Below are 8,097 nucleotides of genomic sequence, written 5' to 3' on the forward strand. Positions count from 1 at the left end.
AGTTTGGCAAGCACTGACATGCACTGGACGCTTGCTGTGTGCCGTGTCCTCGGCTAAGCTCGTCATTGTTCCTGCAGCCTTCATGCCCACCCTGTGAGAATGACTGTCCCATTTTGCAGATGAGGAAATGGCGGCTCAGAGAGGTTGAAGGCTTGCCTGAGGTCGCACAGCCCAGGGGGCGGGCCCCACATCTGTCTCCTTTCAGAGCTGATGTTGCGGGCTGAAGGGGACATGGGTATGAATCATGAACTAGAGTCAGGAGTCAATGGCTTAAGTTCAAATCCAGGTGGAATCAAGTTCTCAGGTGGAATCAAGGGAGAGTGTGCTACTATAGATCCCTGCTACTCAAAGTGTGGTCCGGGGACCTGCGTCATGGGCATCACCTGGGAGTTTGTGAGAAAGGCAGAACCTGCATTTTAACAAGATCCTCTGGGGATCCATGTGCACAGTAAAGCACTGGTCTGATTTGCTCTGAGGCAAGCCTGGCATCACCCTCAGGTGAAGGTGGAACTCCCGAGGACAGCACCAGCTCTCATCATCAGGGTTCTCCTGGGGTCTGGGAGGGGTGTCTGTCTGTGAACTGGGAGGGGCGATGTCTCTAGCCCGCCAATCAGCCACCTGGGCTCCCACTGAGAGCTGCACACGGTCCATGTGTGCTTCGAGGGAGGTTCCTTCTGCCCTGACTTTCTTTCCCTGCCCCCGTCCCTTCCCTATCCACTTCCAGCCTCACCTCCTTCATGAAGCCTCCCCAGCTGCCTCTGCCCCACGCAGAACGAGTAGAGCCCGCCTCTGGCTGCCACCCCCTTGTAAAAGGCTCTCAAGAGTAATTACCTCCTTATAGGTGTCACTTAATTGTTTACATTTGTATCTCCCCCACTGGAAGGAGAAGTTCTCAGGAAGAAAAGCTATGTCTTAGCCACATATTCCAGTACCCATTGTGGCATAGGCCCTCAAGAAATATGTGTTGAATGATTGCATCCTTATATCCTCTGAGTAAATGAAGAATGAAGGAAGGAAGGAAGGAACGAATGAACGAAAGTCTTAAGCAAAGGAGTGAATCTCTAAGTGAAAAATTATAAGGACCATGTAGGAGCCCAAAGTGACGGATATTTGGGGGGACAGAGGAATCTTGGCTACCACTTGGCCCTCAGGGTCATCCACGTCCCATGAATCGATGCCGATGGATACCTGGGGCCATGCCACTTTCCAGGATGAGCTGTCTCCCCAGCAGTCATGTAAGGTGAGCCTTGCTAAGCCAGGCAAGGGTTTACTGAGTCCTCCAAGGGAATTATTAGGGGAAGAGCTCCCTCTCTCCCCTCTCCATAACATCATAAATCATAGGAATGCTGTAGCCAGTCACCTGGGCTGTTCCAAAGAAGGAGGAAGGAGGGGGCCTCAGGACAGCCAGTGCCCACATTGGAGCCTGTGACAGACAGTGTCCACCTCTTTGGAGCCAGCAGAGACTTGATCTGGGGTGAGTGAAGCCACACAGGCCCACAGGGCTTTTTCAGTCCTCACTGGCCTTTAACATGTGGAGTTGGGATGGATGAAATGGAAAGGAATAGAAAAACATGATTGACCCCTGTGTGTGTGTATGTGTGTGTGTGTGTGTGTGTGTGTGTGTGTGTGTGTGTGTGTATTTCTGTCGATTACTAGTTTATACACAATGGCTGGATAGATTATCACCAGCTCTGGAGGATGGACTTGGGAAGCTCTGACTAAAAATAAGATCACATGATATCTATAAAGATGGCTGATCCAAAGGTTGGGAACTTTCAAATTTTCTCTTTTTTTTCTTTCATACCGAATAGTGTAGCACATCATTTTAAAAGATTTCAAAAAGTTCATCTAAGACCTTTATACAGTTTGGATTTTACTATAAAGTCTTGCATAAGATATAGTGGGGGGAGTGGGAATACCTACAGTTGTTTATTCCTGCAATGATTGATTTCATTTGTCTATTTCCTGTGATCTCATATAAGAAATTATTCTAGGCAAAATGCTGCCACTTAGAAGATGAACAAATTTTAATTCTCCTTCAGCAACTGGCAAAAAGGTGAGAATTGTGAGAGTTGGAAAGCTAGTCTGCGAGGAACAACTGCTTGAAGTATGGGAGTGGCAGGGTCTTTCGTGGGCAACTGAAACTGATACCTGGGCTCAGAGAGGTGCAGTAACTCACTCAAGGTCACACAGCAATCAGGTGGCAGAGCCCAAGTCTGGCTGACCTCAAAGTTAGAGCACCTGTCCTGATCAAAGCCTAGAACTCCCCCCACCCCCCTCCCGCCAAATATGTCCAGTGGCAGAGAAGAGTTTACTCAGACTTTCAGGGGCCTGGTACTCAGACCTGAGGGAGACCAAATATTTTTGCACTTTTGCATTCTCATCTGAAAATTTCATGTTAGTCAATTTGCCTTCTATTTCATAATACTTTGTTCTTATACAGAAAAATCATGTTTTCTTCCCTGTCAAAATCTTTGAGGAAAACAGATGATCCAGGAAGCTGCTCAGTGTTTATGCAGCACTTCAAGCTCTGCCTGGCAGAGCTGGGGGCCCCCCAGGACCTGGACTGGGGAGCCAGCACTTACCCCACACAACCTCCATCATCTGTAAACAAAAGTTCGAGTTTCAAGAAGCTTTTACCAACACCTCCAAGGCGAAGCTTTTCTGAGCTTTGCTCTCCAGGGGTCTAGAGTTTCCAGGGATCACAGCCCTGAACTTCTCCATTTTTCACGTCCTGGGGGATGGTAGTTTGGGGATTCACTCAGCTCTGAGATCTGCTGAATCTAACGGAGGCTGTGCTGTTGTGGCACCACCCCAGACCCTCTCTCTCCTGCTGCCCCACATCCAGCCACTGCAGGTCCTGTCATGTTACCGTCTGCCCCTGGGTACTGTCCGCTTCCCCCATGTCTGTGCCCCACCCTAGGCCCTAGCCCTCTCATCTCTGGCCTTCAGGTCTTCTGCTTCCACCCCCACCCTCTCGAAACCCATTCTCCTCATAGCAGCCACAGGGATCTCTCAAAAAAGCACATCTGATTGTGTCCACCCTCCCTCCTGCCCCTTCCAAGGCTCCCTATTATCCTCAAGACAAACCCCTACCTGAGGCCTCAAGGCCTGCATGACCTGGTCCTGACCCCCTCTCCAGGCTGATGTGAACCACTTTCCCCTTCTTGACTTGCACCAGCCTGACGGGCCTCTCCCAGTTCCTAGAATTCACCAGCTCCTCTCCCTGGATCATCACCTATGCCATTCCCTCTGTCTCTAGTGCTTTTTCCCTTGGTCTTTGCTTGTGCCTACTCATTCATTCAGTTCAGTTTTCTGGAGCACCTACTATGTGCCAGGCACTCTCTCACGTACTTGGTGTGCTGTGGTGACCTGGTCCCCACCTGCTTGGAGCTTCCCCAAGGCAGACACACATTAATGGTGATGAACTGTGATAAATACTAGGACAGGAAATCACAAAGTGCTAAAAAAGAGACTAACAGGCTGGAGACAGGGAAAAGAAGGACAAATGAACCCTCCTCCAACTCAGCCTTCAGACCTCAGTCAAAATTCACCTCCTCTGAGAAGACTTCTCTCTCCCCGTGAACAAGGCCAGAGCCCTGGGTTACTGGTCCCACAGCACCCTGTTCTCTTCCTTCCCAGCACTTGCAGAGTTTGCAGTTAGACATCGATTTCTGTGACTAAAGCAGTAGTAAGGGATGGTGCTGTGGAGCATCCACTCTGCATCCAGTGGGGGCTTGAGGAAGTAACCCCAGAGCTGGCTTCACCCACACCATGACCCGGAGATGTGAGTATCATTAACACCACTTCCTAGAGGAGCAGACTGAGGCTGAGAGCAAGAGAGGCTGTATCAGTCATCTACTGCTGCATAACAAATCACCCCAAAACTTAGCTTAAAACAATGAACATTAACTACCTCATTATTCTTGTGGGTCAGGAATCTGGGCATGGCTTAGCTGGGTCCTCTGGCTCAGCATCTCTCCACAAGGCTTCAATCAAGCTGTCAGCCAGGGCTGTGGTTTCATCTGAAGGCTCAGCCGGAGGAGAATTGGTTTCCAAGCTCACTCATATGGCTGATGGCAGATGAAGTTCCCATAGCCTGTTGGACTAAGGCCCTCAACTTTTCATTGGCTGTTGGCCGAAGGCCTCCCTCAGCTCCTTGTCCTGCGGACCTCCCCATAGGGCAGTTTACAGCATGGCAAGTAAGAGAGAAGAGACAGTGAGCCAGACAGAAGCCACTGTCTTTGGGTAACCTAGTCTCAGAAATGACACTCCATCACTCTTGTACTCTGTTTGTCACAAGTAAGTCATTAGGTCCAGCCCGTGCTCCAGGGGAGGGAATCACACAAGGGCATGAACACAGGAGGTGGGGTTGTTGGGGGCCATTAGAGGCTGCCCATCACAGAGGTCATGTACCTGCCCCAGATCTTTTAGCTAGGACATGTTCCAGCCTCCTTCAGGGGCAAGGCTCTCTGTCCCGCCTCAAGGAGGTGAGGATGGGGCGGGGACAGGAGCCTTTTGCCAAGCCCAGGACCCCCCAGTGGTCTTGGCTTTCTGTCAACCGTACCCAACGCTTTCTCCTCCCATGGAAGCTGGGAGTATTCCCTGCGCAGCCCAGGAGGCTGTGTGGGCTATGAGCATTTGCTACCCAGACTGGAGAAACGTTAGCTTTCAAAACCCAGGCCTGGGAGGAACCCACAAATGGGCAGTTGGCTGGAAAACTGGCCTACCTATTAGCCTCCTAGGGCTGTGGGTTATGTTTAAACTGAAAAGTGAGCTGTGATGTGGTATAACTGAGCCTTGTAAGGTTATTTCTCTTCCAGATTTTCTTGCCTCATTTGAAAAGCCACAGCAGCCTGGCAGGTACATTCCTTTTGTTCCCACCCCCCCTCCGCCCCCCACAAATTAACTCTCACTGTGTCTCCTGGTGGAAAATTAAATCTCAGTCATCCAAGGGGCTCCCTCCTGTCCTGCCCGCACCCTATACGGGTTGTGTGGTCTGGACAACAGATTCAGTGCAGAGAGCCGGAGGTCACCACCCCACCAGAGCAGGAGCTGAGCGAGGCCAGCGACTTCTGTCAGTTTTGTGCACAGATCTGCATAGTCGGTGCCCAGCACACAGTAGATGTGCAATAAGTCTTTGCTGAATGTTGAGTGAGGGATCTTTTGTTCTGTGGCCACAGTCTTTGCCCAAACATACACGCACCTTGGATGGAGGGACAAAAGGGGTCTTGGCCAGCCAGGCCAGCGTCCAGCGTTCCCCCAGGGAACACAGGCCTTTCCTCTTGTTCCGGGACACCTGCTTCCACCCCTTCCCTAATTCCAGAAAGTTCTCCCTATTCAGTCAGCCCCAACTCCCAATTCCCTAATCCCCCAAGTTCCATTGTTCTTTCCGGAAAGAACTTTTCTTAAAAATAAAATCCTCTTTCTCAACAATGCCCCTAGGAGTGGGAGCCAGGGTAGACCACTGACTCCAGCGCTGGCCCACAGCTCTGCGACCCGGAGTGAGGGAGGGGGAGGGGGAATCTGATTCTATCTCATCCTTCCCAGCAGTGAAACAGCACACACGTTGTATCTCAACCAAGTTTTCAGCTCAAAGTTGCAGGCTCTGATGCGAAGGGTAGGGGCAGGGGGCAGCCAGGAGGACGGCATTGACACCCTGCGAGCAGGTGAACCAACTTACAAGCTGGGGGTCCTGCAGAGCACCCCACCCTGCAGCTCGCAGAGCAGAGAAGGTCAGGTGCGTGAAACAGCACAACGTAAAGAACACTAGAAGGTGGGTCTGCACTGAAACGGCTCCTGCCAACAGGGGTACAGCTGCCTGGGATCCTCCCACCATAGTCTCCGGACATGGATTTGGGAGAGGGCAGATGACCCTCCTTTCCGGCAAAGACACAAACCTCCTTGGGGCTCCTTCCTGCCACATGCAAATCCCTGCCTGTCCTCTTTAGGCTTCGCCACACAAGTTGAACAAGACTCAGGCCCCAGTAAGTACCAGGCAAAGCCCACATGTATTGGGCACTTACTGGATACCAAGTACAGTGTCAGGTGCTTTTCATGATCATCTCATTGAGTCCTCCCGAATGCCCTTTGAGATGGGTATGAATACCTTCACTTTACAGATGAGGAAACAGAGGTATGCCTTTCTCAAGGAGCATTGCCATGGCAAGCACAACACAAATACATACCTCATGCCATTGCTCCTACTTGTAATTACCAGGTCCTACTGCCCCCTCCAAATCACAGCTGCAAAGGGTCAGCACCACAGAAGGCCAGAGATGATGTAGTGGAAATTCAGAGGAATTCGTGACCAGCCTGGCAATCTGGGTGGCTTCATGGAGGAGGAGCCAGAATTTGAAGGATGGGGGACTTTGACAAGTGAAGCCCGTGAAAAGGACATTCCAGGAGGAGCAGAGGCTTAGAGGTGGGAAAAATGGGGAAGGTTCTGGGCTCTTGGAGCCAGCCTCTTATGCTCATGTACTGGGGAAGTGGGGAAGTGGGGGAGAGAGGGGATGAGAAAGGTGGGCACATTGTAGAGAGTAAAATGGGGTCAACCTGCGAGAGCTCTCTGGGTCTGACCAGCCTGAGAAAGGCCAGGCCATGAGTCACAGGGGCCACAGAGCCCAGCCCCAAAGTCTGGGGGTGTCCAGCACCCAGGTGCTCAGGTCCTTTCCTGGGGGACAAGACACCCCTCTCCAAACCTGTGAAGTCATAACAGCCATCCCCCGACCCACCCCCCACCCCCCCAACCCAGACACCTGGAGGCCAGGCAGAAGCGGAGCAGGTAGAGGAGAGCAGATTCATTCCAGAAAGAACACGCTTACACCGAGCCAGGGGGCGGCCCCTACAGAGACTGTTCACATTTGCAGCTCCATCTCAGCTTGAAAACTGGCTGAACTCTTTGGAAGCTTTCTTTCTCTTCTAACCAGACTTTAGGGAGCTCAGGAAGATGTCTGATTAGTTACAGACTAAAGAGATTACATTTTCCCTGCTCATTTGAGCCCCAGTTGAGGAAAGTTTCCATATACTGAGATTCTGGGTAAGATTGTGTTTTTGTTTAAAAGCTTCAATAGTAAAAATATATTTTAAAATCTTCTTTTAATGGCCTACATTGTCCGATCCCTTCATTGAGTGAGGAATCAGTGGCCTAGAGAGGGCCTGGATGTCACCTGAGGCCACACAGCAGTGAGCGGCAGAGTCTAGCGCCAGCCTGGGACTCAGGGTTGCCTGTGAACTCCAGCTCAGCGCTCCTCGCACATGCCAGTGCTGGCTTGGGTTGGAGCTGCTGTGGCCTGGGGAGAGAAGGAGATGGGCCAAAGGCCCAGGGCTTAGTATGGCCCAGCATGAGGCTTCCTAGAAGCCCTCCTTCTGGAAGCCCCAGATGCCTCAGATGTGGGCTTGACCAGGGTTAAGCCTGAGACCAGGCCCCAGGCAGTGCCCTCGCAGGCCCTTCCCGGCTCTCCTCAGCAAAGACACCTCGCCCACACCTGCAGGGGCCACACCTGGCTCAGTCATTCCTCCAGCGAGTGAAGCCTACCTAACACAGTCTGGACCAAGCACTGGATGAGGAGTCAGAAGTCTGGGATCCACCCCAGCTGAGCCTCTTCCTGGCTGAGTAGCACTTCGCTGTGCCTGTCACCTCTCTAGCTTCCTTGGCTGTAAAAACACAGAGGAGAAACTCTCCAAGTGCAAAAAGAGGCACCGGGAGTACACAGCCCCTGCAAACACGGGCACTGTTCCTCAGCAGAGCAAATTCAAACCCAGCTCTGGAGTCAGGCCGCCTGGGATTGAATCCCACTGTGTGCTGGGTCAATGTGGGCAAGTAGCTTAATTTCCCTGTGTCCCAGTTTCCTTGTCTGTAAAACAAGGATAATAGGACCTACCGCCGTAAACTAGTTGTGAGAAAATTAAGATAATATAGTTTGAGAGTTTTGTTTTGTTTTGTTTTGCAGTACGCGGGCCTCTCACTGTTGCGGCTTCTCCCGTTGCGGAGCACAGGCTCCGGACGGCATGTGGGATCCTCCCGGACCGGGGCACGAACCCGTGTCCCCTGCATCGGCAGGCGGACTCTCAACCACTGCGCCACCAGGGAAGCCC

Source organism: Phocoena sinus, chromosome 2, assembly GCF_008692025.1.
Source record: "Phocoena sinus isolate mPhoSin1 chromosome 2, mPhoSin1.pri, whole genome shotgun sequence".
Lineage (NCBI taxonomy): Eukaryota > Metazoa > Chordata > Mammalia > Artiodactyla > Phocoenidae > Phocoena > Phocoena sinus.